Raw genomic sequence first — 24301 nt, forward strand, 5'->3', positions numbered from 1 at the left:
TGCATAAATACAAATATTTCAAGCATTAAAACCCTTCTAGCTTGCCAATTTACCAAAACACTTGTTCCTATAATAAGTGTCCAGGCTGTTCTTAAAAATATCTAAACTAGTACTTGCTTTAATGTAATTTGGTAGTCTGTTCCATGCATCAGCTAATCTGTCAAAGAACCAATTAGTACACTTCTCATTCCTATAGAATCTTCTACACAGGTTGTCTGATGATTCTCTAGTACATTTTGATAACCCCAAACATTCCCAAAGGTAGTTGTCTCTAAATGCCCTATATACGTGAATAATATCTCCTTTTAGATATCTGTAAGAGACACTGTACAAGTTCAGATATTTTAGTCTTTCATAATAACTTAAATTATCACATCCATAGATGTTCTTGGTATATTTCTGCTGCACTCTTTCCAGTTTACCCATGCTTGTTTTCTTATAGGGTTTCCATATTATTATTCTGTACTCAAGTTTGGGTCTAATGTAACTAACAAACAATGACTTCATCATTTCTGATTTCCTAGACTTTATAAATCTTTTTATACAATCTATAGTTCTATAACTATCATTAACCAACTGGTTGATATGATTAGAAAATCTCATAGCTGAATCTACCCATATACCCAGTTCCTCTACAGTTTCAATCACTGTCTGTTGTATTAAATATTCACCTTTCAATTTATGTCTCCCAAATCTCATAGGCTTAGTTTTTGATGTATTTATCAGCATATTATTCTTCTGTGCCCAAATGGTCAATTTAGTCAAGTTATTTTGCAGACATGCCTTATCTGTAACACATGTAATTCGTTTACCCAATTTCATGTCATCTGCAAATAGACAGTAAAACACCTCAGATGAAAAATTTAGTTCTGAAAGATACACCCCAGGATTCATGAAGCTTGGAGCAAGGCCGGCGTTAGTCTTGCGCTGACCGTGTGGTGTGAAGATGGCGCAGTAGCGCCAAATGCATATCAATGAAGGCTCGCTGCCGCCACAGCCACGTGCATAGGGAATGAGCGCGAGTGCATAGGGCATGTCGAAGTGCTGCATGGAGGTGTGGAAATGTCAGCTGTTGACATGCAACCTAAAATGCTTGCATATAACAATTTGCATGCAGTAGTAATCACATCTGTCAGTGTCCGTGGATACTTAAACGTATGCAAAGCATGCAAGACAGTTCCTGCGAACACAAAATGAAGAAGCAAACACAAATGCACGGTAGAGAATAACGGGTCCCCATCCCTTGAACAAATGACATTGAAAACCGTGTGCCCGTAGTCCAACGCAGTGTAGATAGTTATACCAAGTGGAAGTGAAACGCATCATGTTAGCGCGCCGCAAAAAGCTACGTCCAGCCAAATGGTCAGGGTCACCAGCTGTCCCACATTGTGAGGGAGAGTATACAGATAGGCAGATGTGTCCATAACAAAACCACGATAAATGTAAATACCTAGCGACCGTATGACAGAATTATATCCTACAACGCATGTAATAGTCACATACAATAGGTATGTCCGTATTTAACATACCATATGTGACAAGAAATAGAATAAGCAAGAAAACGAAACAGAAGGAGCATATAAACTGCTACAAGAATAAGGCAACATGTAGGCTTAAAGGAACAGTATTATCCATAGCATTGACTGTGGGTGTGTGCTGTCCAGTACAATCAGACATGTGTCCGGAATATATCCCATCCTGGACATAGGAAAAGTGGCACCCTACCAATGAACAGAGCAGTCGGCCAAAATCCGCACATATGCAGTCCAAGCCGTACTTGTCAGGATGTGTCACAGTTGAACGGGTATTACCCGGGTGTACCAACCATGTCATGAAAGTTAAGTATGGGCGTGTACCTATGTGCGTGATGTATAGCATGTGGAAGGTGAAACATGCCAGGGTAGTCCACACAACCATACAGGTACCTGACATATGTAGTGTATGCAATGTGTTACCTTGACCGTGTCATGGGCCATCAACCAGTGATGGATGGAGTGTCAGGAAAATGTGTGTGGGGGGGATGGATAATGGTATAATCCTCAAAGGCGAGACTGTGTCGTATGCAGAATAGGTGAACTGGAGGTGTATGAGGGAGCAGCAAGTGAATCAGAAAGAAACACAAAGAACATGTATACACATCTGCAATACAACCTGACAGGCCATACTGTAGAACACAATCCCACAAACATATGAATATTAAAATGTGTGATACAAATGTACAGAAATGTCACTGGCACATACCCACAGATTGGTCCAGATGGAACCGGCCCATTCAAATGCAACACACCTGGATGCATAATGGAATACCCATCATCCCCTCCACAGCACACAACCCGCCCCCATACCTGAACGTCCACCAAATCCAGCCATACTTGGCCTACTAGCTTGGCGCAGCCACATCTACACATAGTGACCACTACTCATATGTAGTAGGCAGTTTCACCCTAGGCAGTTTCAGGATTGCAAACTATGTATCCCTTGCATGTAAAACCCCCAACACATTTTTGTAAAGCCAAAAGAATGGTCGGTATTGGTCTTGTTAAATTTTTGGATATCCCTCATGGGATAAGTAACTTGTGTAAACATCAGAATGGGTATCAAGACATGATGTCCAGTCCTGTAGACATCTGGACACAAGTTTGAATGTGCATCTGTGGTGCACAAGACTGTCTAGCCCTAGACGGTCATGCAGAACCTACTACCCAGGATCAAACACCTGCCCGTGACGCACGTGTCCCCACATGAATAATCGAGAGAATATATTGTACACATTCGCATAGTGGCACTTGGAAATAGGGTGATGGAGGCACTGACGTAAACAGGATACCCCCTGATCCACTGTGTGAGGGACAGTCACTGTGTGGGTAGGTGTGTCCTGCCCAACAATGATACAATGCCAAATGTCGTGTGATTGTAGGAAATAACTATGTACCATACTGCATGTAACAGCTGCCTAAAGCAGTCATGTCAGGATAGAAAATATGTAATTTGTACAAGAAACAGACTAACAACTAAAGTGCTAAAGGTATAGGCTCTCAGCTAGGAAAATAATGAATGTTCTAAACATGCACTGACTGTGGGTATGTGTTGGCCTAAACAATCTGGTGTCCCCAGAATATATCCCAACCTGTACATATGACAATGTGTCAACCCAACCCTACCAATAGTCAGAGCATTCGCACAATAACTGGCCAGCCTCTTAATCACTCACAAAGCCAGTGACCTTTGGAGGAAAGGTGTTGAATGAGAATGACTAATTACAACAATTAAGAGTAACAGACGCATTTAACTGCAGAAAATAAGTAGTAATACGAATCTGTCAACACGTTCCAAGTTAATAGTACTAATATGGTAGAAGTGTCCATGATTGTCCCTGATTTGTCATAGCCTTGTCCCTGTCACTGTAGAAACTAGTCCCCGACTATCACAGAGGTCCGTACACATATGTACAACAACCAACTGTCACATTTGTTGACAGGACTATTGCATACCTGTAGGGAATTTATAACTGATGTCCAGAATAATATTCATCGTATATATAAATGAATTAAATAGTCAAATGTGAAGGGAAACACGTGGAACAAGTCCCCGCCCTATATTATGTAGTGCCAACCTAATAATGTGGTCTGAGGTGCCCAAACACCTGCGTCTGTAAACACAGGTCAAATGTTAAAATCTGGATTAATTCTGTCCATGTGCTATGTCTGATATTTGAACAGGTACAGGGCAGTTCTAGTCACCAGTTGGACAAGCCTAAACCTGGACCAGCACATGAACACCCTGACAATCAAACACACGTATGCGCGAGGACTATAAGCGTAGGAGTTCTGAATATCCTTGGAGTGAGTAGACATGCAGCACGGGTCCAGAGCAGTAGGAAATAGGGAATGTCAGAAGTGTAGTACTGCGGTTTTCCCAGCAGGAGAATGGATGCCTGCTGTGTAAGTGAAGCGGTGAGGCATATGTCAGAGTAGCTATGAACCATGGGTATACATATAAATGAGGCAGAACAACAATAGTGTAGTGGTTAGAGCATCCGCCTAATGTAAAGGCATTCCCGGTTCAAGTACGACTATAGCACATATTAATTTATTGTGTAATGAATGCCTCTGTGCTGTAAATAAAACATTTATACATGTAAAGGTGACCGCATGTCTCGCATGGGGCCGTTAACCGGATTCCATCAATCAAAGTGGTACTTTCATAAGGAATAAGGCACATGTAATCACAAAGAAGTGGCAGTAAACATATGTAACTCACAATAAGTAGATGCAAGTGTGCCTGCATGGGTGTAAGCAGCTTGTAGCATAGCTAATGTATGTTGTCTTGTACAGCTGTAACTTTTATATATATAGATAGATAGATAGATAGATAGATAGATAGATAGATAGATAGATAGATAGATAGATAGATGTGTGCATAGATAAATATCCACAGACATAAAAGAAATATGCAATTATATATATATATATATATATATATATATATATATATATATATATATATATAAGAATGAACACCGAAAGATGAAAGCAAACATAAGGGTTGTGAAGGGAATCTAGAACAAGTAAGGTATTTTAAAGTGCTCGCAGCATATGTCAGATAAAGCTGCACAAGAGTAAGTAGAGCACCGCTATGCACACCAGAGGCAGGGTTATACCAGTGGCCATAATATCGTTGACGTGCTACGTCAACATTATACACAGACGGAATGTAGTTCATGTTGTGACCACCTACACTTGTAACCTGCAAATCGTTCGTAATCCATAACACCAGGAAAGGCACGTATGTGCAAATATGAATGGCGGGAGACCCTGTGAATACAAGAGGTGGTACAAAATGTGTGTAGGGCCCCAATGCTCTGGAGAGGTCAATGTGTAAAGGTGTGTCATGGCTGCGATATCAGGTGGATAATGGCTGTTATGCGTGGAAACTCAACACGGGTGTGCTGGAGAAATTATGGATATGCGATTATGGGCACAGGAGTGCTAGGGTATGTTGCGCCGGTTGCAATGGAGTGGCCCGTGGAGGTCAGCTAGTACATAGGTGCGATTCCCAGATAGAGTATCGTCTGTGTGGAGACATGCGTGAATGGGCGTGCCATCGTCGGAGGTTGTGCGTCAGGGCTGGCAGCCGGGAACGTAAAACCTATATGCCAACCATGAGCGGAACGGAGTTCTGCTGTGACAACCCCAAACCAGGAAAAGCAGAAAGGCACAACTACATGCAGACATCAATATGTTGATGTACAATCTCTGTAATACAAGCACTCATTCTATTAACATTAATAATATGAATGTGCACAGAAACAAACACAGTAGCAGCAATAATAGGCTGCGCATACGAGTAATAAGTCGAATGACACTGTATCACATCACACTTATCAGCAGTACCCCAGTCATGAAAAACGTGTGACATCTGTCCGCTGTATAATGTGCAGTATACTGATCACAAGTTCAGCGGAGTGAAGTGTCAGTGTCATAATGACTAAGGCAATAGTATGCAGTTGAAGCAAAGATGAAACCCAATATGCATGTGTAAGTGTCTATGTCCGGGAAATGTATTGGTTAACGGACACACAGATGTAAATATAGATAAAAATATATATAATGTAGATATATATATTGATATACACACACACATATATATATATATATATATATATATATATATATATATATATATATATATATATATATATATATATACATACACACACACACAAAGATATATACATATATATATAGATAGAAATATATACACATACAACAGGTATTGATATATACACATACACACAAAACAAATATATATGTCATTGTAGATATACACATGTACCTAACTAGGTTACTTTACAGCAATAAGGGGTAACATATGTTCAGACTGGGCATATGTTACTGGGAGGTCCAATAAATAAACGTTTTACCTCCCACACCGCCAAGCTAGGCCAGTCAGACATACAGACATGCAATAAAGGTAAATACACTGCTGCATTCCAAACCACCAGCAGGAAAGTACCAGTGGGAGAGATCTGCAAGGTCTACACTTTAAACATGGATAACGGGGTCCCTTGTGGGACACCAAAAATTCACTATACAGACAATCTGTAGTCATTGACGCAAGCAGGATGTAGCTGTACATGGAACAGTAGGTTGTGCAAGTGTAATAACACATGGGTTGACAAAACGTACGACATGTGTCCCGAGACGGGGAGACTGGGCAATGTGTAGGGATGTGCTCATACCCCAGCTGCACTCACAGTAAGTAGTTCTCATGAGTGCTGTAGAGGGGTGCCAGGTAGGTGAGCCATGGGTATGCAATAATGGGCTTAAGTGTGCAGGTGCTGGTTGGCAGAGATGTAGTAGGCCTGCCCAGTGGAAGTCATTAATATTCCTATATGGACATAGCAGATGCCTATACCTCCCAAACCTGAAGAGCACATCTACCGGATAGTCTGTAAACCATCGGGGGAATACATAGGGACCAAATCAGTGCTGTGTACCCGATTAGCTTGGATGTCCATAGTTATGAATCAGAATGTAACAAAGTCCAACTAAACACTTCCAGAACTAGTGATATTAGGTGGACAGGTGGTGGAATACAGGTAATGACAGATGACAACATGTATGAGTCATAAACAGCATGTACCTCGACAAACGTGAATGAATACATAAGCTTTGTGACTGTCAATGTGTCTGGTTAATAGAAACAATTGTCTAAATGTGCCCACAGGGTGTTATGCAGTGTTCCTGATACAGTGTTCATTCTCCCCCATTGGCATGTGAGGTGTGCTAGTGACGGAATGTGCATAATTTGCTGACCACCTTAGGTAGATGATAGCATAATAGATGAGGTTTACCACCCATACGCCTTTGAGGGACACACCCGTCTGGGCAGTTGTGTCCTGCAAAATGAATGTTATAGCACATGGCCTGTGAGTTCGGGAAAGGAGGCCATATATTGTGTGTAGTGGTGTCAGAAATTAATTTGTTGTATCAGAAACAGCTACATGTAATAGTAAACAGTATTAACAATTACAATGCTAAAAGAATAACCTTAATGTATGCAAACCGTTTAAGTAGTCAGTTTACTACTGGCTGTGGGTATGTGTTGCCTTGACACATGTGATAGCTCTATATATAGGATCTATAGGTTCGCCACCATTCTGAATGGCCAAAGTGGGACCTGCTCTGTAGAAATGTCAGACATACCAGGGCAGAACATACCTACAGCCATGCATAGTACAGAAATATGCATATCAGCACAAATCAAAGCTTAGTCTAGCAGCAGTAAAGTTGCTTATGCTACTACATATAACATATCGACGTGTCAGGTATACAAGACCTGTAACAAGCAACCACTACAGACATGTAGAATATGAGAATGTCCCCTAATCAGGACAGTTGCAATGGCTAGAGTATTGTCACATGACATATGCCTAATGAGGGACTGTCCCATGCAAAGTGCGAAAGGTGTTACTCCTACAGTCTCCCGTCATGCAATCTGAAAGGTGAAAAATGTACAGTAGGTATGCGGTAGCATGACTCGGTGGACAGCTGCGTTAACAAAATAACATTCACATGTCAGCATTGCAGAGTATCGGTTCCCATGTATCAGGCAGATGGGAGCAAATCATATGAGGAACACGCATATAATACGATTACGTCACTGGACAGGCCGCCGAGTCCGTACAGTTGAACGCCTGCCGTTGCCAAATGGTTAGACATACCCAGTACGGTAGTCATGTAGTCCGATGTACTATGCATCACAAGGGATCACACACACCCAGAGTGAGTGACAAATCTAAGCACAAATGTCGGTGAGCGAGCGGCTGTAAGCGTGTTTGTCTACCAGTATGCCAGTAGTGCACTGTCAAAGAAATGTGGAGTCTAAATGGGTATAAGGTGCTGTAATCAGAGGTCAGCAGTGCTTAACACTGTGCAAACCCACGCACAACCACTCCCACCTGCTGGAATGTGCCTTACCCAGTCCGTATCCAAAGGTGTGGGTCTGTCTGCAAACAAAGAACCATCCTATTCACGTGCTGGTAGCAGTACCCTGCGCACATAGCTCATGTGAATTAACAATAGACCATGGCATATGTACAGACAATAGACCACACACACACCATACAGCACAGTCATCCAACAGTATAGCAATGTACTGGCAGATATGTCTGGACCACTGGTGTATGCATGTCTGGCCATCCTGTGTTTCAGTGTGTGAGCATGCCCAGTATGACTGTTATGCATGTTGTCGACCAACATTACCGTCATACCGTCATGTGTGTGAGCATGCCAAGTATGGTCAGCTGTATCGCATGTGTCACATGTCCAGATAGTCAGTACCGTGTTGCCGACCCCTCTGTTCTACACAGACAGGTGTCATGCTGTGTCTGCAGGGTAGCTAATGTTCATGTGGCATTGACAGTTGCTACATGTTTGCATAGCGTGGGGGGACATCCAACCGCATCCACAGTCCTACACAGCACCGTGGGTGGCGCACATGACTCTCACATGTGTAGGTTGGACAGTGGGCACAGCTGACAGTTGTACACATCTGCCACTACTGTACTGGTATGCCAGGTACTCCATGTCAGTGTGTAGACCTATCTAAATTGCTGGTTGGAGGGATACCAGTGTACGTCAGATCCCAGCTTTAAATACCAGCATAGTGGTGTTGGACGTCCTAGCTTTCACAACCTACATCAAACTGCCTGGCCTGCTGTAGCCTGTTTGTATCTTTGGGGGTTGGGGTCATTCATTGGGCATATCAATAGGCCATTGTATATCATTTGCCTGTATTGGTCCACACCTGTCCAGCTGCATGGAGCATGTGTGGGCTGTACGGACACACATGATGTTCAGCCCATAATCTGCAGTGGGTTGGGACACCATGTGTACTACTGGCTACCATTGTGTGACCCCTGTATGTGCTACAGATGTCATGGTGCCACTATGGACATGTACTGTCTGCTGCCCTAACATTCGGCCACCAAAGTCTCTTGTATGCTCACATACATACCATAGCAATGGGTAAATACACATTCTAATACAACTGACAATTGTTAGGTCGATAGACATACCCTGGGGGTGTTCTGGACCTGAGGACAGTACTGGAGGGCTGCCTATGTCGGATGCATACAGTGCACCTCCTATACATGGCCGAGCACAGGTAGTGTCATGTTTGGCATCCATTGTACTCTGTGTGCGTCAGAGAGTGCATATGCCTTGTGTTGCCTCTTTGCCAAGGGCAGGTCATACTGTGCACGGCCTTTCGCCGACTGGGTCCTGCTCAGGTAGTTCCTTCGCCAAGTCACACTGTGCCTGTACAGGCCTTGGCAGTGGTGTTGGGCCGTGTTGCCCTGCCCCATGCTGTTCCTGCTGCAACTGTTACTGCAGGATCAGATTGTGTAGCATAGCAAATACCATAACAAATTGTGTGCATGTAGCTAGTGAATACTGCAGGGCTCCACCGGATGTGTCCGGATACCAGAACCGTGACCTGAGCATCCCAAACACATGCTCAATTATATGTCTTGCCTGTGCATCCGCCTTATTATGGTGTGAGTTTTCAGGTGTGTGTGGATTTGCTGGTGGGTGTTATCAGCCATGACACCAGTGGTTACCCAGCATCCCCCACTAGGAGACTGTAGGGTATGTCCATATTGGCAAAGGTGTGGTACAGCTGTGTCAGAAGCCATATATTGGAATCATCACAGCTTCCAGGGCAGACAGCACATACATTCAATCTAATGCCCTGGCCATCGCATATGGCCTAGCTGTTGGAGGGTGTGCCCCTGCAGTGAATGTAGGCCCTACCCCGCTCACCTGGTGGTGCTTTGATGTGTACGTGTGTGCAGGCTATAGCACCCAGTACCCCAGGGTAGTCAGCCATGTGGTTGCAGAGATGCATATTGCTGGTCTACTAATCACATGTGTTGAGGACATGTACGTGCTTACTAGCATGTGTTGACATGGCGTCTGTGAACTGGTGCAATACTCTGGATGCAGATGCCTGTGAGATCCCCATGATATCCCCAGCTGTGCTGTGTGAGGTACCTGTGGCTAGTATACCTAGGCCAACACATACCGTGGTATCCACTGTGATGGGTTTCCCTCGGCCTGTTTGATGTGTCAGGTGTGGCAGGCACAGGTCAACAAGCTGCTGTAGGTGGTCTCTGTCCACCCCATAGTGCTCCACCATCCCCAGCTCATGTAGCCCCTGGTAAGTCACCCTGGGTCTATAAAGTCTTATGTCACCCCAGTAAGGGTTGTTCAGCAGCATACACATCCTCACTGCCCTCAGCCTCCTGCACATGTTGGTCTATGTTGCCTGTTGCAGCCCTTCTCATTTGATTGGACTGTGTTGTGAAATGTCCCCGCAGGTATACACCGGTGGTGTAGAGTGCGGAAGAAACATGTGTGTATGCTGCTTGCTCACATTACCGTACTGTGCAGGTGTGGGCTGGCCATGTCATCTGTGATTGTTCTGATCATCACCTGTTTGTGCAGCCTGTACACTCTGACTACCCCACTACTGCTTTTGTCCCTCCCAATGTCACTAGGCAGGTATAGACACACCCCTCGCTTAGGCGTGCTAAGGCAGGAGCATTCCCGAGGCACAGTTCTGCAATGTACGTACAGTATGCCTGACCCCCCTCCCATGCTGTCAACTATATTTGAGCCCTGCACCTGACTAACTACACACATACACTCCAGGGATCTGCATCACACCCTGGGGATAAATGGGATACACTATTGTCAACCTCATCTGCATAATATAGTCTTCTAATGAATAGTTATATGACCCATACCGAACCTCCAAATTAATAACCACTGCTTAGTGTCGCTCAGATCCGTACACAACTGGTAACAGGTGACTTACTATCACCATATTCGATGTCCCATGGTCTTCCCAGCAACAAAATAACCGGTATCTACACTACTACAACCCGGGACCCTGCATACAACAGACGATGTGCATTACCACTACGCCATGACAGATATACATACATCCGAGTTTATCACATACAGATCATCCAGCACAAACATTCAATAGTGCTGATGTCCCCAGACATATATGTTTATATCTATGGCTATCTCTCTATATCTACATATATCATATATATTATATGTATACATATATACATAGATATATATACATACATACACACATATACATATACACACATATGTAAATATTGCATTTATATCACAAAAGCGGACCACATGACAGCAAAGCACTAGACAGGAATGAAAAGGAAACTATATGTGCCACCTGCATCATGTAGTGTTGTTACTATCAAGGTATGTGTGTTTTGTTGCGTCACACGGGTCAGACTGTATTAAGGGTAAGAATAGGGCTGCTGACATTTACTCACCAGACCTATTGGCGAATGTATGTGTTGACAACCCAGTGTCTTGGCAGAATATGCGGGCTGTGGACACTATATAGGTCAGCAACAAAACACACTGAACACATCCCACAGCTAGCCACCCACAGATACCAACACAGAGGGTATAACTGCCAAACACACACACCTGCCATGCCTTAGAATTGAGCACCTACCTGTCTATTCTATCACACTACAGCATTATGCAGTAACAGAATGCGCTACCGAGTTTCAGCATCACAGCACTCCCAGAGGCATACTTCTGGGTGGGTGACATCATCAGCAAAGGCAAAGATGCCGATAGGGAGTGTACAGAGAGTGAGCTGTCTAAAAACATCATTCTGTTCCCAGGCAGCTGGAAACACACACACACGTGGCAGGGCTAGGAATAGAACATAGAAAGTACTACCTGACTACCTTATCACACTACAGCATTACACAGTTACAGAATGTGCTACCGAGTTTACTGGAACACAGCACTCCCAGAGGCATACTTCTAGGTAGGTGACATCATCAGCAAAGGCAAAGACGCCGTTACGGAATGTATGGAGAGTGAGCAGTCTAAAAGCATTACTCTGTCCAAAGGCAGCTGGAAACACATAAACACACACACACACACACACACACACACACACACACACACACACACACACTTGGCAGGGCTGGGAATCGAACATACACCTAACTACCTTATCACACTACAGCATTTCGCAGTTACAGAATGCACTACCAAGATTACTGGAACACAGCACTCCCAGAGGCATACTTCTAGGTGGATGACATCATCAGCAAAGGCAAAAACGCCGTTACGGAATGTATGGAGAGTGAGCAGTCTAAAAGCATTACTCTGTCCAAAGGCAGCTGGAAACACACAAACACACACTTGGCAGGGCTGGGAGTCGAACATACACCTAACTACCTTATCACACTACAGCATTTCGCAGTTACAGAACGTGCTACCGAGATCACTGGAACACAGCACTCCCAGAGGCATACTTCTAGGTGGATGACATCATCAGCAAAGGCAAAGAGGCCGTTAGGGAATGTATGGAGAGTGAGCAGTCTAAAAGCATTACTCTGTCCCCAGGGCAGCTGGAAACACATAGATACACACTTGGCAGGGCTGGGAGTCGAACATACACCTAACTACCTTATCACACAACAGCATTATGCAGTTACAGAACGCACTACCGAGATTACTAGAACACAGCACTCCCAGAGGCATACTTCTAGGTGGATGACATCATCAGCAAAGGCAAAGACGCCGATAGGGAATGTATGGAGAGTGAGCAGTCTAAAAGCATATTACTGTCCCAAGGTAGATGGAGACAAACACACGGCAGTGGTGTGAGTGGGATAACTGCCTATCTATGGAGCACTATTACAACACTACATAGATACGAGATGCGCCACAGACAGTACACCCTTCAAGACAGTCAACCAGTGTGTTCAATGTAGGAATCCATCCTGACGTAGGGTATGGACATCTGTTGCCTGGATGACCACTATCGCTATACAGGATTTCAATGGTCATGCCCATACACAGAGGCACATAACTGACACAAGGTGTCACTGGGCATGCTCACACACTTAGTAGCACACGTCCATTTGGAATGTACTGTGTGTTCATCTACACAATGGCGTACTGGGCACATGCTCACACACTTAGTAGTAGTGAAGGGCTGTCTTGTATGCACACGGATTCTAAACACGGAAGGGCACAGTGTGTCGATAGTGAACATTGTTAGCACGAACGCTGCACTACATATATCTGACACCGGTCGTCAGTGCTAGATGTGTAGCGTTCGTAATCACAGCTGACAATCCAGATCCAACAATGGGGAATACGGACATCTCTGCAGTGAGGAACACCTGGCATATGGCATAGTTGTGCACAATAGCACTACCACCGTATACCTCAGATACAGACATGTGGGCCATAAGACCGTGACGGACCGCTCCAGGTGTTAGTGTCCCCACATACATGAAGGCCACTCACATTTACTGACCAGTACACACTCAAGAGCCATCACAGATGTCTCAGGTGCAGATCACAGTGGTAAATGCCACATTATACTATGTAGCAACACACACCCATACATTACTACAACACCATGTTACTCATGACCAGTGGACTGTACATAGGTCTACAGCAACTGTGCAGACTACACATGTACTGACAGGGTTCCATCATGTGTTATGCAATGCAATAATACCACTGTTCATAACCAGGTCGGCTCTACACATAACAGGGGCCCTGGGTCTTATACAGCTATAACAGATGACTGTTGCTGTACACCAAAAACACTCATGTTTGGATATGACATATATGTAATTGCCGTGGATATGTACATGGCCCACACACACACACACACACACACACACACACACACACACACACACACACACACACACACACACACCACACATATGTACATAGCATAGCTTTTGCTGTCCTCCGTGCAGACAAGTGGCTACAGCAATCACACGCATGCACATGGAAGGTAGGTCCATGGCTGTTGAATGCTAACAGTACATAAGGTAGCAATGTTGTCTGAGGTAACATACTCTCTGTACTAGTTACCCATGACAACCATCATATCATACAATAGTCCATGTGTCATGTATGTCATCACACATGTCCACCAATTGCAATGCATACAAACATGGCTACATGACAGGAATGTAGGACCAACACACATGTATATGTAGTGGTGTGCATTCAGCTACCATGCATGTGCAGTAGCTGATGTATGCAGTTCATCTGTGTCTAACTACAACATGCAGTTGTAATGCAGCCCCATCATTGACACCTGTATATGGTGAAATGCTGACAGTATGGTAGGATGTACATCAGGTATGGATGGATGTGTGTACATAAAGTGGTGGTCCACCTTTGCAATTGGATGTTTGCTGAAGACAGCTCACAGGTGTGTCACAAGCCGTCCTACCATGACATGTGCAAACAGTACTCTATGTTACTGTTACTTGAAGGTGAATACATACAACCTACACAGTGGTCAGGGTGTTACTGACAGTAAATCACTTGACACCTGTAACACGTACGTCCTCCCGTGTGCATATAGCAGCACAATTGCTGAAGGTAGCATTGGTGCACATAATGCGGCCAATACTGCTGCTTGTCTGTCAGACGTATCATCATATAGCAGGTGTATGATTCACAGTACTGCCATGTGTGTTTGCTTGTGTGACCATATATGCCACATATGGTGGGGAATACATCCCAATTGTTACACACCCCTGTACACTGTTGTAGAGATCTGTACATACTGCAGTGTAGAAAGCAAGACATAGGCAGGGGTGGTGTGTGTATCACACACATGTCAGCTATCTGTATGTGAATGACATTTGTGGACTCCACAGTGTGTGTGTGTGTATGTATGTATGGCTGTCTGGTGCATGGAGTGAGGGTATATGTAACCATACAGAACAGACAGGATCCCTAACCCCTCATGGTGATGCAGTCTACTACCCTGTTGATGCCATCGGTCTCAGCCTTACTGGCTACCTGTACATGTTCATTCTCTGTGTCGCGTCATGTGGGTGCACAGTACTGTGAAGGTGATTACCACATAGGCAGGGGTCCTCACCTCAACACTGCCGAGTGTGTATTATAGTGTCATTGACCCCGTGAGTGTGGGCATGTTACTGTATGTTTCTGTGTATGTCTGTGTGTGTTCTCATCCTGTAATGTGACAGTGTATTACTGCTACACAGTGAGGCCTCATGCTATCAACTGGCCTCTAACCTTGACATCAGCCAGACCGCTGTGTAAACCCCCTGCACCATGTCACTGTACCTGTGATGTGACCCGGTATGGATGTCACATCTCTAGCCACTGTAGCCTATTAAACAGCTCACATGCTTCTGGATCAGTAGATGTGTGGACATCTGTGGAATGTAGCCTTTCTAACAGTGAGGTTGAGGCTACGTATAGCATGCTGGTATTGCCATACATGCCTGTGAGTAGTCCACATTTACACATGGGAAACTGCAAACACTGCTACTTATTGGCACATGCAATTAGACCTTAAGGAGTGAAGCAGGGCATCATTACCAACATGCTGTTACTGTTGTTACCAAGACACATACTGTGAACATACAACAATGCACTCTAACTGCAAACACTGTAACGTAATGGCACATGCAATTAGACCTTAAGGAGAGAAGCAGGGCATAATTACCAACATGCTGTTACTGTTGTTACCAAGACACATGCATTCGAAACCTGTACTACATGGTATGTCAGGTGTGTGTCAACAGTACACAACAAATGTAATATACACTTATCTCACTATTCTGTTCACCCTGTGCATCAGACCATATGAGCATGCCCCTGCACCGATGGTGTGGATGACAGGGATGCGGCACAGGCATCGTCATATGCACAGGGTGATAATGTTTGCCAGGGGCATAGTCTGCACCAGTGGATGACATCATGTGTGTGGGTTAGGGCCGGTGATCTGATTGGACATGTGTGGCTGTTATACATGTGGGTGTCGTGGTGCCCTACAGATGTTTCTGCTGTGTGATGTGTATGTGTGCACACAGTTCTGCCATGTGTCTGGCCTACACAGGGGTATTATTGACAGTTCCAGATTGTACAGACGAGGATGTACAGTTCACTGTGTCTGGCCATGGCCAAGTGACCTGTGCCTGCCAGAGGTTGCACGGGCACTACCAGGCAGAGGTACAGATTGGCTACTGTCCGATGACACATGTCCACTGGAAGCATGTCCCCACTGGGAATGTCCAGGGCCACGTCCACATGGCCTGCTGTGTCCTGGTGTGGACAGCGCAGCACCAGCTGCACTGCTACTGCTACCGGCACTGTGAGAGTGGGCATGTGAGGTAGCTCATTACGTTGACCTGCACCAGGTGGTGTAGCTGGCTTATGTCCATGTGGCCTACGCCTCAATCCTAGGAGATGTTCCAGCACAGACAGTGCACTCTCGTGGATTGCCATGCCACGGTCAAGGATTCCAACCATGTCACCCAATTGCCTGTCCAGAATGTCAGCAATCTGCTGTTGAGCATTTGCCAATGCTTGGATGTTGTCATTTAAAGAATGGATAGCAGCCCTCTGAAGCCTCTACCCTTCTCTGTTCTGCCATTCAGCACGTGCCTGTGCCGCCATTACAGTCTCAAACATGCGTCTGGTGACACCAGCTGCTGCGATCTGTCCTGCAGGTGCATGTCTGCCAGAGGTCCTCCTACGAGCAGCACTGGCCACATGCCTGTGTGGCACATCTGCAGTCATTACACTGACACCATGGTGTGAAGACACACCTTCTGTAGCCACCACACGTTCCTGTTCCAAGCTACACACACTGACTGTCCTTCCTCTATGGCCACTGGTGATGGGGTATGTGTTGGCATGAGAACTGTGTGTGGGGAAGAGGGGGACATAGCTGGGATGGCAACCATTGGCACAGATTCAGCCCCTGATAACGCTGCCTGTACCTCATTTATATGTTCATCACTGCTAGAGTCTGTGGGGGCACTAACATCAGATGGACCGCAGGAGGGTAACGCACGTACATCACCTGTGAATGCAAAGAAATACTCTACATTACAATAGACACACAGACAGACAGAGACACAAACACACAGACAGAGACACAGACACACAGACACAGACACACAGACAGACCATGCATGTGATTTGACAGACGACATGCAGCATGCATGTGATACAGCAGACGGCATGCAGCTCAGACATTAATAGTGGTAGTTAGCATACATCCCTGGGTTGCACACAACAGCAAGCAGGTGTCATATCAGAAGCCATGCAGTTCACACAATCATGGTAGTAAGCATGCACCCCTGTGATACACCATGTGGACCAGCACAGGTTAACAGTACACATGGCTGATGTGACCTTGACGTTAACATGTAGTATGACATGTAATCTGCTGACGTGTGCATTGACATGCATACATGTCTGACACAATGCTGTCCTGACACATGTACAGCGGTGTAATGGGTATCACATTGCAGTGTTGTGTGTATGCCCTACAGATAGAATGCACTTTTAGCAGATGTGCATGAGCATTGAAGGGTAGTTTGAGGCATCTACATTGCTATACAGTGTGAAGTACAGACACTGTGCCATTGCATGGCATCATGAGGCGTCTGTATTGCTATACAGTGTGAAATACACACACAGTGCATAGCCATGACTGTTTGCATACACATTACATAACTACTGTGGATTGTGACCCACGTCGCTGAGGTGTATACACATTAAACCATGCTGTGTCATGTGACAGGTCACTGGAAGACCTACTGATGACACTCCTGCACAACTACTAAAATGTCTTAGCTACCTGCCAACCATGTCCACACATGGCAGACTTGTCAATGCACCATGTCCCACATGACATTTATGTACCACACACATGAGGTGCATGGGTGACAGTGATGTCCAACAGCAGCAAGGGAAATGTATGGTATCTGTGGCCTGATGTAGTGTCTATGTCTGTGGAAGCTGTACAGGTGACTACCGTCATGCTATGACACAGTCATGATGTTCAACACATCTTATACGGTCGAATTAAGTGACACCTCCACAAGCTGTGCACAGGCTTTTAGGATGTCCAGTGTTCCACATCAACTATATAACCATTCAACAAAGGCTATAGTTGGACCATGTGTGGACAATGTCAACAGGGTGTATACACATCACATCTACTGTGTGTTGCTACATGTCTCTGGCCATCCACCATGGCCATGTGTGAACATGTGTTGGCCAAATGTTTGTGATGGCCATCTATCTCACATGTCTGTGTTGTCCCATATGACATACACCCATAGATGTCAGATACGTCACTGTCCACAGGGTTATGCAGACAAAGGGTTGTATGTTTGGTATGTGGGGTATGTATTATGGGATAGTGAGACAATATTGCAGCCGGAACACTAAATGTCTGGGACATGTCAGATGGTACATCACAATGTGTGCACCCATTGCAGGGGCATATTTCACAATGGTGAATCCTGTGGGCTGCCCATATCCCAGCTCACTGTGTGGTACTGCTTGCGTACCACACATGTGTTGTTCCAATGTATAGTACATATTCCTACATTGAACAACACCTCCACCGTTGTATGCACAGCTGTCCACACATCTAGCAATGACAGATACTGTGGTTTCATGTCGGTGTTTCATTTAGTTTGTATATATTGCACATGGGTAGCCAGTGTGATTGATGACAGATGTGACCTGTATATCATGACTGGACCATACATTATGTGTACATGTGTTAACTGGCCACATGGCAAATAGATCTTATGCATTAACATGCCTGGTACTGATAACTGTCTCACCTGCAATGGACTGATGTCTGTGCGGCATGCCAGAGGTACCTGTATAGGGGTGACACAGCAGTTTGGACATTATCCATGACTGTATGATAGCTACAGGGTGCACTGTGCTTGTTAACACATTCGCCTGTACAATAGCATATAGTATGCACATGTGTGTATACACAGGGTAGCATACTATAGTATGCGGCATGTGTGTAAACATACCTTGCATATGATGTTACATTACATATTGTACAGTGACACATGCAACTAAATGGGATATAATAGTTATATGTGCAGTAGTGACTTACCAGGCAACTCCAGGCTCGGTGGTTGGGATACACTCACCTCCACGATGGCAGCTAGTGTTTGTGGATGCTGTTCTGAGGGTGTCCCCAGGCTGGCCAGTAGCTCTTCGGTAGGTGTGAGTGGGGGCTGGGTTGGTGGCCCACAACCTGTTCTACCGTGTTCCCTGGTGATTGCATTGGCACGCTGTTTTGCATGTCGAATCAGGTCCATGCAGTGTCTACACACCTGCTGGTAGGTGCGGTTATGGCCACCCACATCATTAACCCTCCTGCGAAGTTCCTGCCACAGGTCGTCATGCTGCTGGGCATGCTGTGGCACATGGCTGAACAACACCTCATAGTCATCATGGAGGTACGGTATGAGGGCATCATCCTCCAGGTGGCTATACACTGGCAGGCATGAACTAGGCATTATCTGGAAGACATAATGATGGAGACAGGTCACAGTATCACAGAGATGTACAAAGAAACAGCTGCACATACATTTGTATTAAATCTAGTACATATGAACAGTTATCTTTGCAAATCGTCATGACACTGACATGACTGACATGTTTGTGTCACACACATGTAACACCTGTTGTGCATTGGATATCATCACCATATATGTGTGTCACCTCATTACATTGCTCATACTCCATGTGAATGCTGTCTTGATGTAGGCATGTCTGTTTGCCTGTACTGCTGTTCTTACCTATCAGCACATGCCTGGATGTGTCCACAGTAATGCTGTTGACCTTGATGCTGTGTATATGTCACATATCAACACATACACTGCCTTAACGGACATGAGCAGTGACAATGCAGACATGCACACGGAAACCTTTACATGCATGTGTTTTGCCATATACATCTACATGGCACTGTACAGCAGCTCAACATCCTGCCACGTATCGCCTGTGTTGCACATGTGATACACATGGGACAATGGCTAGTCGGACGTTATTCGCAGGGATGGCTATCAACTATAGCATGTACGGGCAAGGTTTTCTAGCTGTATCTGACAGCCATTTTGCCACTGCCAGGTGCATCAGTGCCACATTAGTGATCCAGACAGCTAATAATACATCTACCATGCGGTCATCGCACCATGTATGACAGAGATGACATGTGCAGCTTTGATGGACAGGGTTGCATGGTAAGGCGGGAGTATGTAACATGTATGGCACAGGTATCTGTCCAGCATGTGGCGATTCTTGTAGTAGGAAGGTGGCTGTCCATGACGTATGTCTTTCAGATCAGGATATGTATGTGTAGCATGCCAACATCACAGTGTTGCACATGTCTTTATGCAAGGTAGCCAGCATGCTGCATAGTGGAGGTGAGGATTGTGAAGGCTGGTGTCGCCCATCCACGCATGGCCAATACCCCTTAAAGGTGATATGTGATCTGATATTGGTCACCCGAGTGCTGAGTATGCCTGTCCAATGATCTCCATGCTCATGGATGGCACCCTGTCATGACATGGGTGCCTTGTATGACTACCTAATAGGCCTGGAGACGTCACCAGCTCAGGGAAGTGAACTGCACAGCACCATCCCTTACACACAGTGTCCATAATGTTGACCGCTGCCTAGGTGGTAGTTAATGGGTACAGGGTTATTCACCTAGAGGTGACAATGCTATTAGCAGCTGTCAGATTGTGCACATATGTCAAGCACCTCACCCACAAAGCCCATTCTGTATGTTGTCCACAACACTGAGACAGCTATTGCACCTAGGTCATGATCATTCACATCCTTACATACGCAGATGCCTCCCATTTGTCTGTGTGGTATGGGCTACAATGAGGGAGGAGTACAAAACATTAACCCTGTTTTACTGTAGCTGCCACAGGTGTGATATGCACATGTCACTTAGACACCATTTGTAGTGTTGTTTCTGTCAACAGGCCACTGGTAGAACACCCCTGTGACATACGAAGGTACATCTAGTATACTCAGTGTAGTTGGAACACAGTATGGGTGATGATGTCCTATGACCTGTCACAGGTATGCTATGCAGTGTGAAATCATCCGTACTGTCATCTACATCTGTACTGCTAACATCTACGTTGATAAAGGTTCATAGACTTGCAGACCATACTCAGCAGGGTAATAGTGCAGTGCCTCCAATTATGACTGGTGTCTCCACTTGTTGGTTGCAGTGGGTTTATATTATCCAACACCCTATCTGTATTGCATATTCATGCTCAGCACTTGTTCCGAACATGTAAGCACTTCCTGAGCTACTAATTACTATAGCGCCCATTCCAACTCATTTCCTACAAGTACACTGTCTGTCCTTACATTTCCAGCTTGCTTACAGTACAACAGCTGTTGTACACACGTACCTCACATATCTTGTGAGACATGGTTAAATATACAGGCATGTCCAAGTTTCACTTACCAGTGTTATTGCCTGTCTATATGATGAATATGGCAAAAATGAGGCAATAGAGCAATTGTCTCATGTACACAGTCAATGCTCACCTCCCAACATACGACTCTACAGCCTGTAAGAGATGCACATATGTAGCCATGCTGGGGGTAATGCTCTCTCCAACCCAGACTGAACCTGACATTCATGTGGGGACGTTAAACATTTGCAACACATCCCAGTCATCACATAGTATCACTAGATCTCCACCACCACAGGCCACACATAGTATGACTGCGACATTTGCAGAACCTCTCCATACTCTCTGTGTAGGCAACAGAGACAGCCCCCATCAACAAACACAACACCAATTACTTATAGCCCACAGACTCATGTGTGCCCATCAACCACAGCCAATAGGGTGTTATAACATACCCAACACACCAGTCATAGGTGACTCTGTAGGCGGACACACTGATGTCCCACTCAGCAGGCTACACAAGGCGATAGTTGCTTACATCTGGCTGTCGGGTAACAGGATCCGCAACATAACCTATGCACCCATGCCACACCTCACCAGGTACAATTTGACTGTCATTCTCCATGTTAGTGTGACTGCCCTGAGATGTAACTTCCTGGACTACATGTGCAGGGACATACAATAGCTCTCCGGTCTTGTAGCCCAGAATGTATCACCCAAGCTCTGAGAAACATTCTGCATTTGTCCAGACTGATACCACAGTACAATGACTGAATGTTTCACTTCAACAGTTGCCTATGCTTCTGCTGTCATTCCACAGGCATCCAGTATCTGTCTGCTTTGAATGACATAGTCAACAAAACACGATGCTTTGGCACAGATGACCTGCACTTGTCGGCCCTGGGATTACAGATAACATGTAAGGCTCTTGCTGCTCCTATACTGCCTGTCTTGGACAGTTTCCAGTAACATATTCACCACCAGAACAGGAACAGGCAAGCAAAACCTGGGGTCATGTTACTCAATGCTTGGCATCTTCATCTCTAATGCACTCAGGCGAGGCACTCCTTATAATGGACCACTTCAATATCTTTGCAGTGACTGGGACCTGCCTCTAGGCTCCAGAGAGCACACCTGCACTGACAGGTTATACGCAGACCACACCTTTCAGTCGTAACCAGGACTGGAACACCCACGGCGGAGGTGTGTCCATATTTCACAAGGATGTACACACCTCCAGGCTGGTTACTTAGCACAATGCATCTTAGGTGATCCACGTGCAACTAACTGTGGCCAGAACTGCTATACACATTATAACTTGCTATGGATTCCACACCATACCCCATGGTTACCGGCCCTCATTTCTTGGTGTACTGGACAGTAGGGTTCAGACAGGAACTACTGATGTGAGACTGACACTACCTCACACTTAACTGGGATACCTACTCCTGTACCGACACATTAGGCCAACGCTTTCTGAGATTCATAACCTCCACTCAGCTGGATCAACCCATACACACCACCACTAAGGCCAACCATATCCTAAACATGGACATTACCAGCATGTGACTGGTGTTCCACACCTGGGGTTATTGCCTCGTTGGTAGTTTCCGAACGTATGCTAATCACCCTTGTTATCCACATCCTGGCACCACACCCTTCACAGAATACACAGTACAAGATTTCTACAAGGCCTACTTCAGGCGTCTTATGACAGCGGTAGTAAATGTCATGACACCCATGCAGATGGACAATGTACTTACAAATGCTGAAACATACACCAGTGCACTTCATTAGTACTTACACGACTGCATGGATCATGCTATCCCAAACAGAGCCATGATGGTACCCACCAGATAACAGACGCCACTCTGGGGGTCCAGTTCCATGGACATAATGTACAACAAAAGGTGGAGGCGGCTGTTGCAAAGTGGAGTACAATCCCATGGGTGGGGTAGCTCACTGGTCAGCCTCAGTAGGAATCCGGGATCCCTTATCACATCCTCCAAAGCTAGCTACGTAAACATTACTGCGACACATTCCAAGGACTACCACAAAGCATTATGGAGGTATGTCAGTACTCGATGGCAATACCCACATCTGCTCTGACATATGGCGGTTAGGCAGGAACATTACAAACCGACTGATATTGGCAACATCCTGGCAGATAGGTCCAATGCTAACTTTACACCATCTCACTCCCTACAGGGCCAAAATCTATACAGGAACAATGTAGAGTCCCTGCGGTCACAACTACGCAGTTCCAACCTGCACTGTCTAAGGCCTGGAACACAGACTCCATGTGACCATCCAACATCCCAGGCTGTGATTTACACAAACCTCAAAACGACATGGCTCCCCACTTGGCCACCAGATTCACTAATAGCCTTGTATCAGACATTGTGGCCCCTGAATGGCACACAGCAACACTTAGCACACTCCACACAGGTTTTGCCACAATGAACCAGAGGAACTATTGCCCTATACGCCTGACTGGACTGTTCTGCAAGGCTATGGGGCACATCATCTTGGAAGTCATTCACAGAGATATTGGTGGGCTCCAGACCTTTGATGCTACCCAGGTTGGATTTGTTAGGGCCAGACCATGACTCCTACACCTGGTGGACTCCTTTGATACAGTTACCAGTGTAGTTGATGATGGTAAGGGGGTCCACACAGCCTTCATTGCCCTCTCATTGGCTTTCAGCACCATTCTCCATTCTGGTATTGACAACATACACATCCACCTGCACATCGACCCCTACATCTCGAGATGTTATGCAAAGTGGCTCATGGACAGGACCCACACAATGAGGGTAGCATACTGTAGTACCTACTGTAATTCAGTTACACTTGGCGTACCACAGTCCTCGGTCATAGGGCCCCTCATGTTCGGTATATGCTTCCCTGAGGTACAGGCTAGCACAGAGGGAC

This window comes from Protopterus annectens, chromosome 5.part0 (genome assembly GCF_019279795.1).
Source record: "Protopterus annectens isolate FY-2018-M chromosome 5.part0, PAN1.0, whole genome shotgun sequence".
In the NCBI taxonomy this organism is placed as follows: domain Eukaryota; kingdom Metazoa; phylum Chordata; order Ceratodontiformes; family Protopteridae; genus Protopterus; species Protopterus annectens.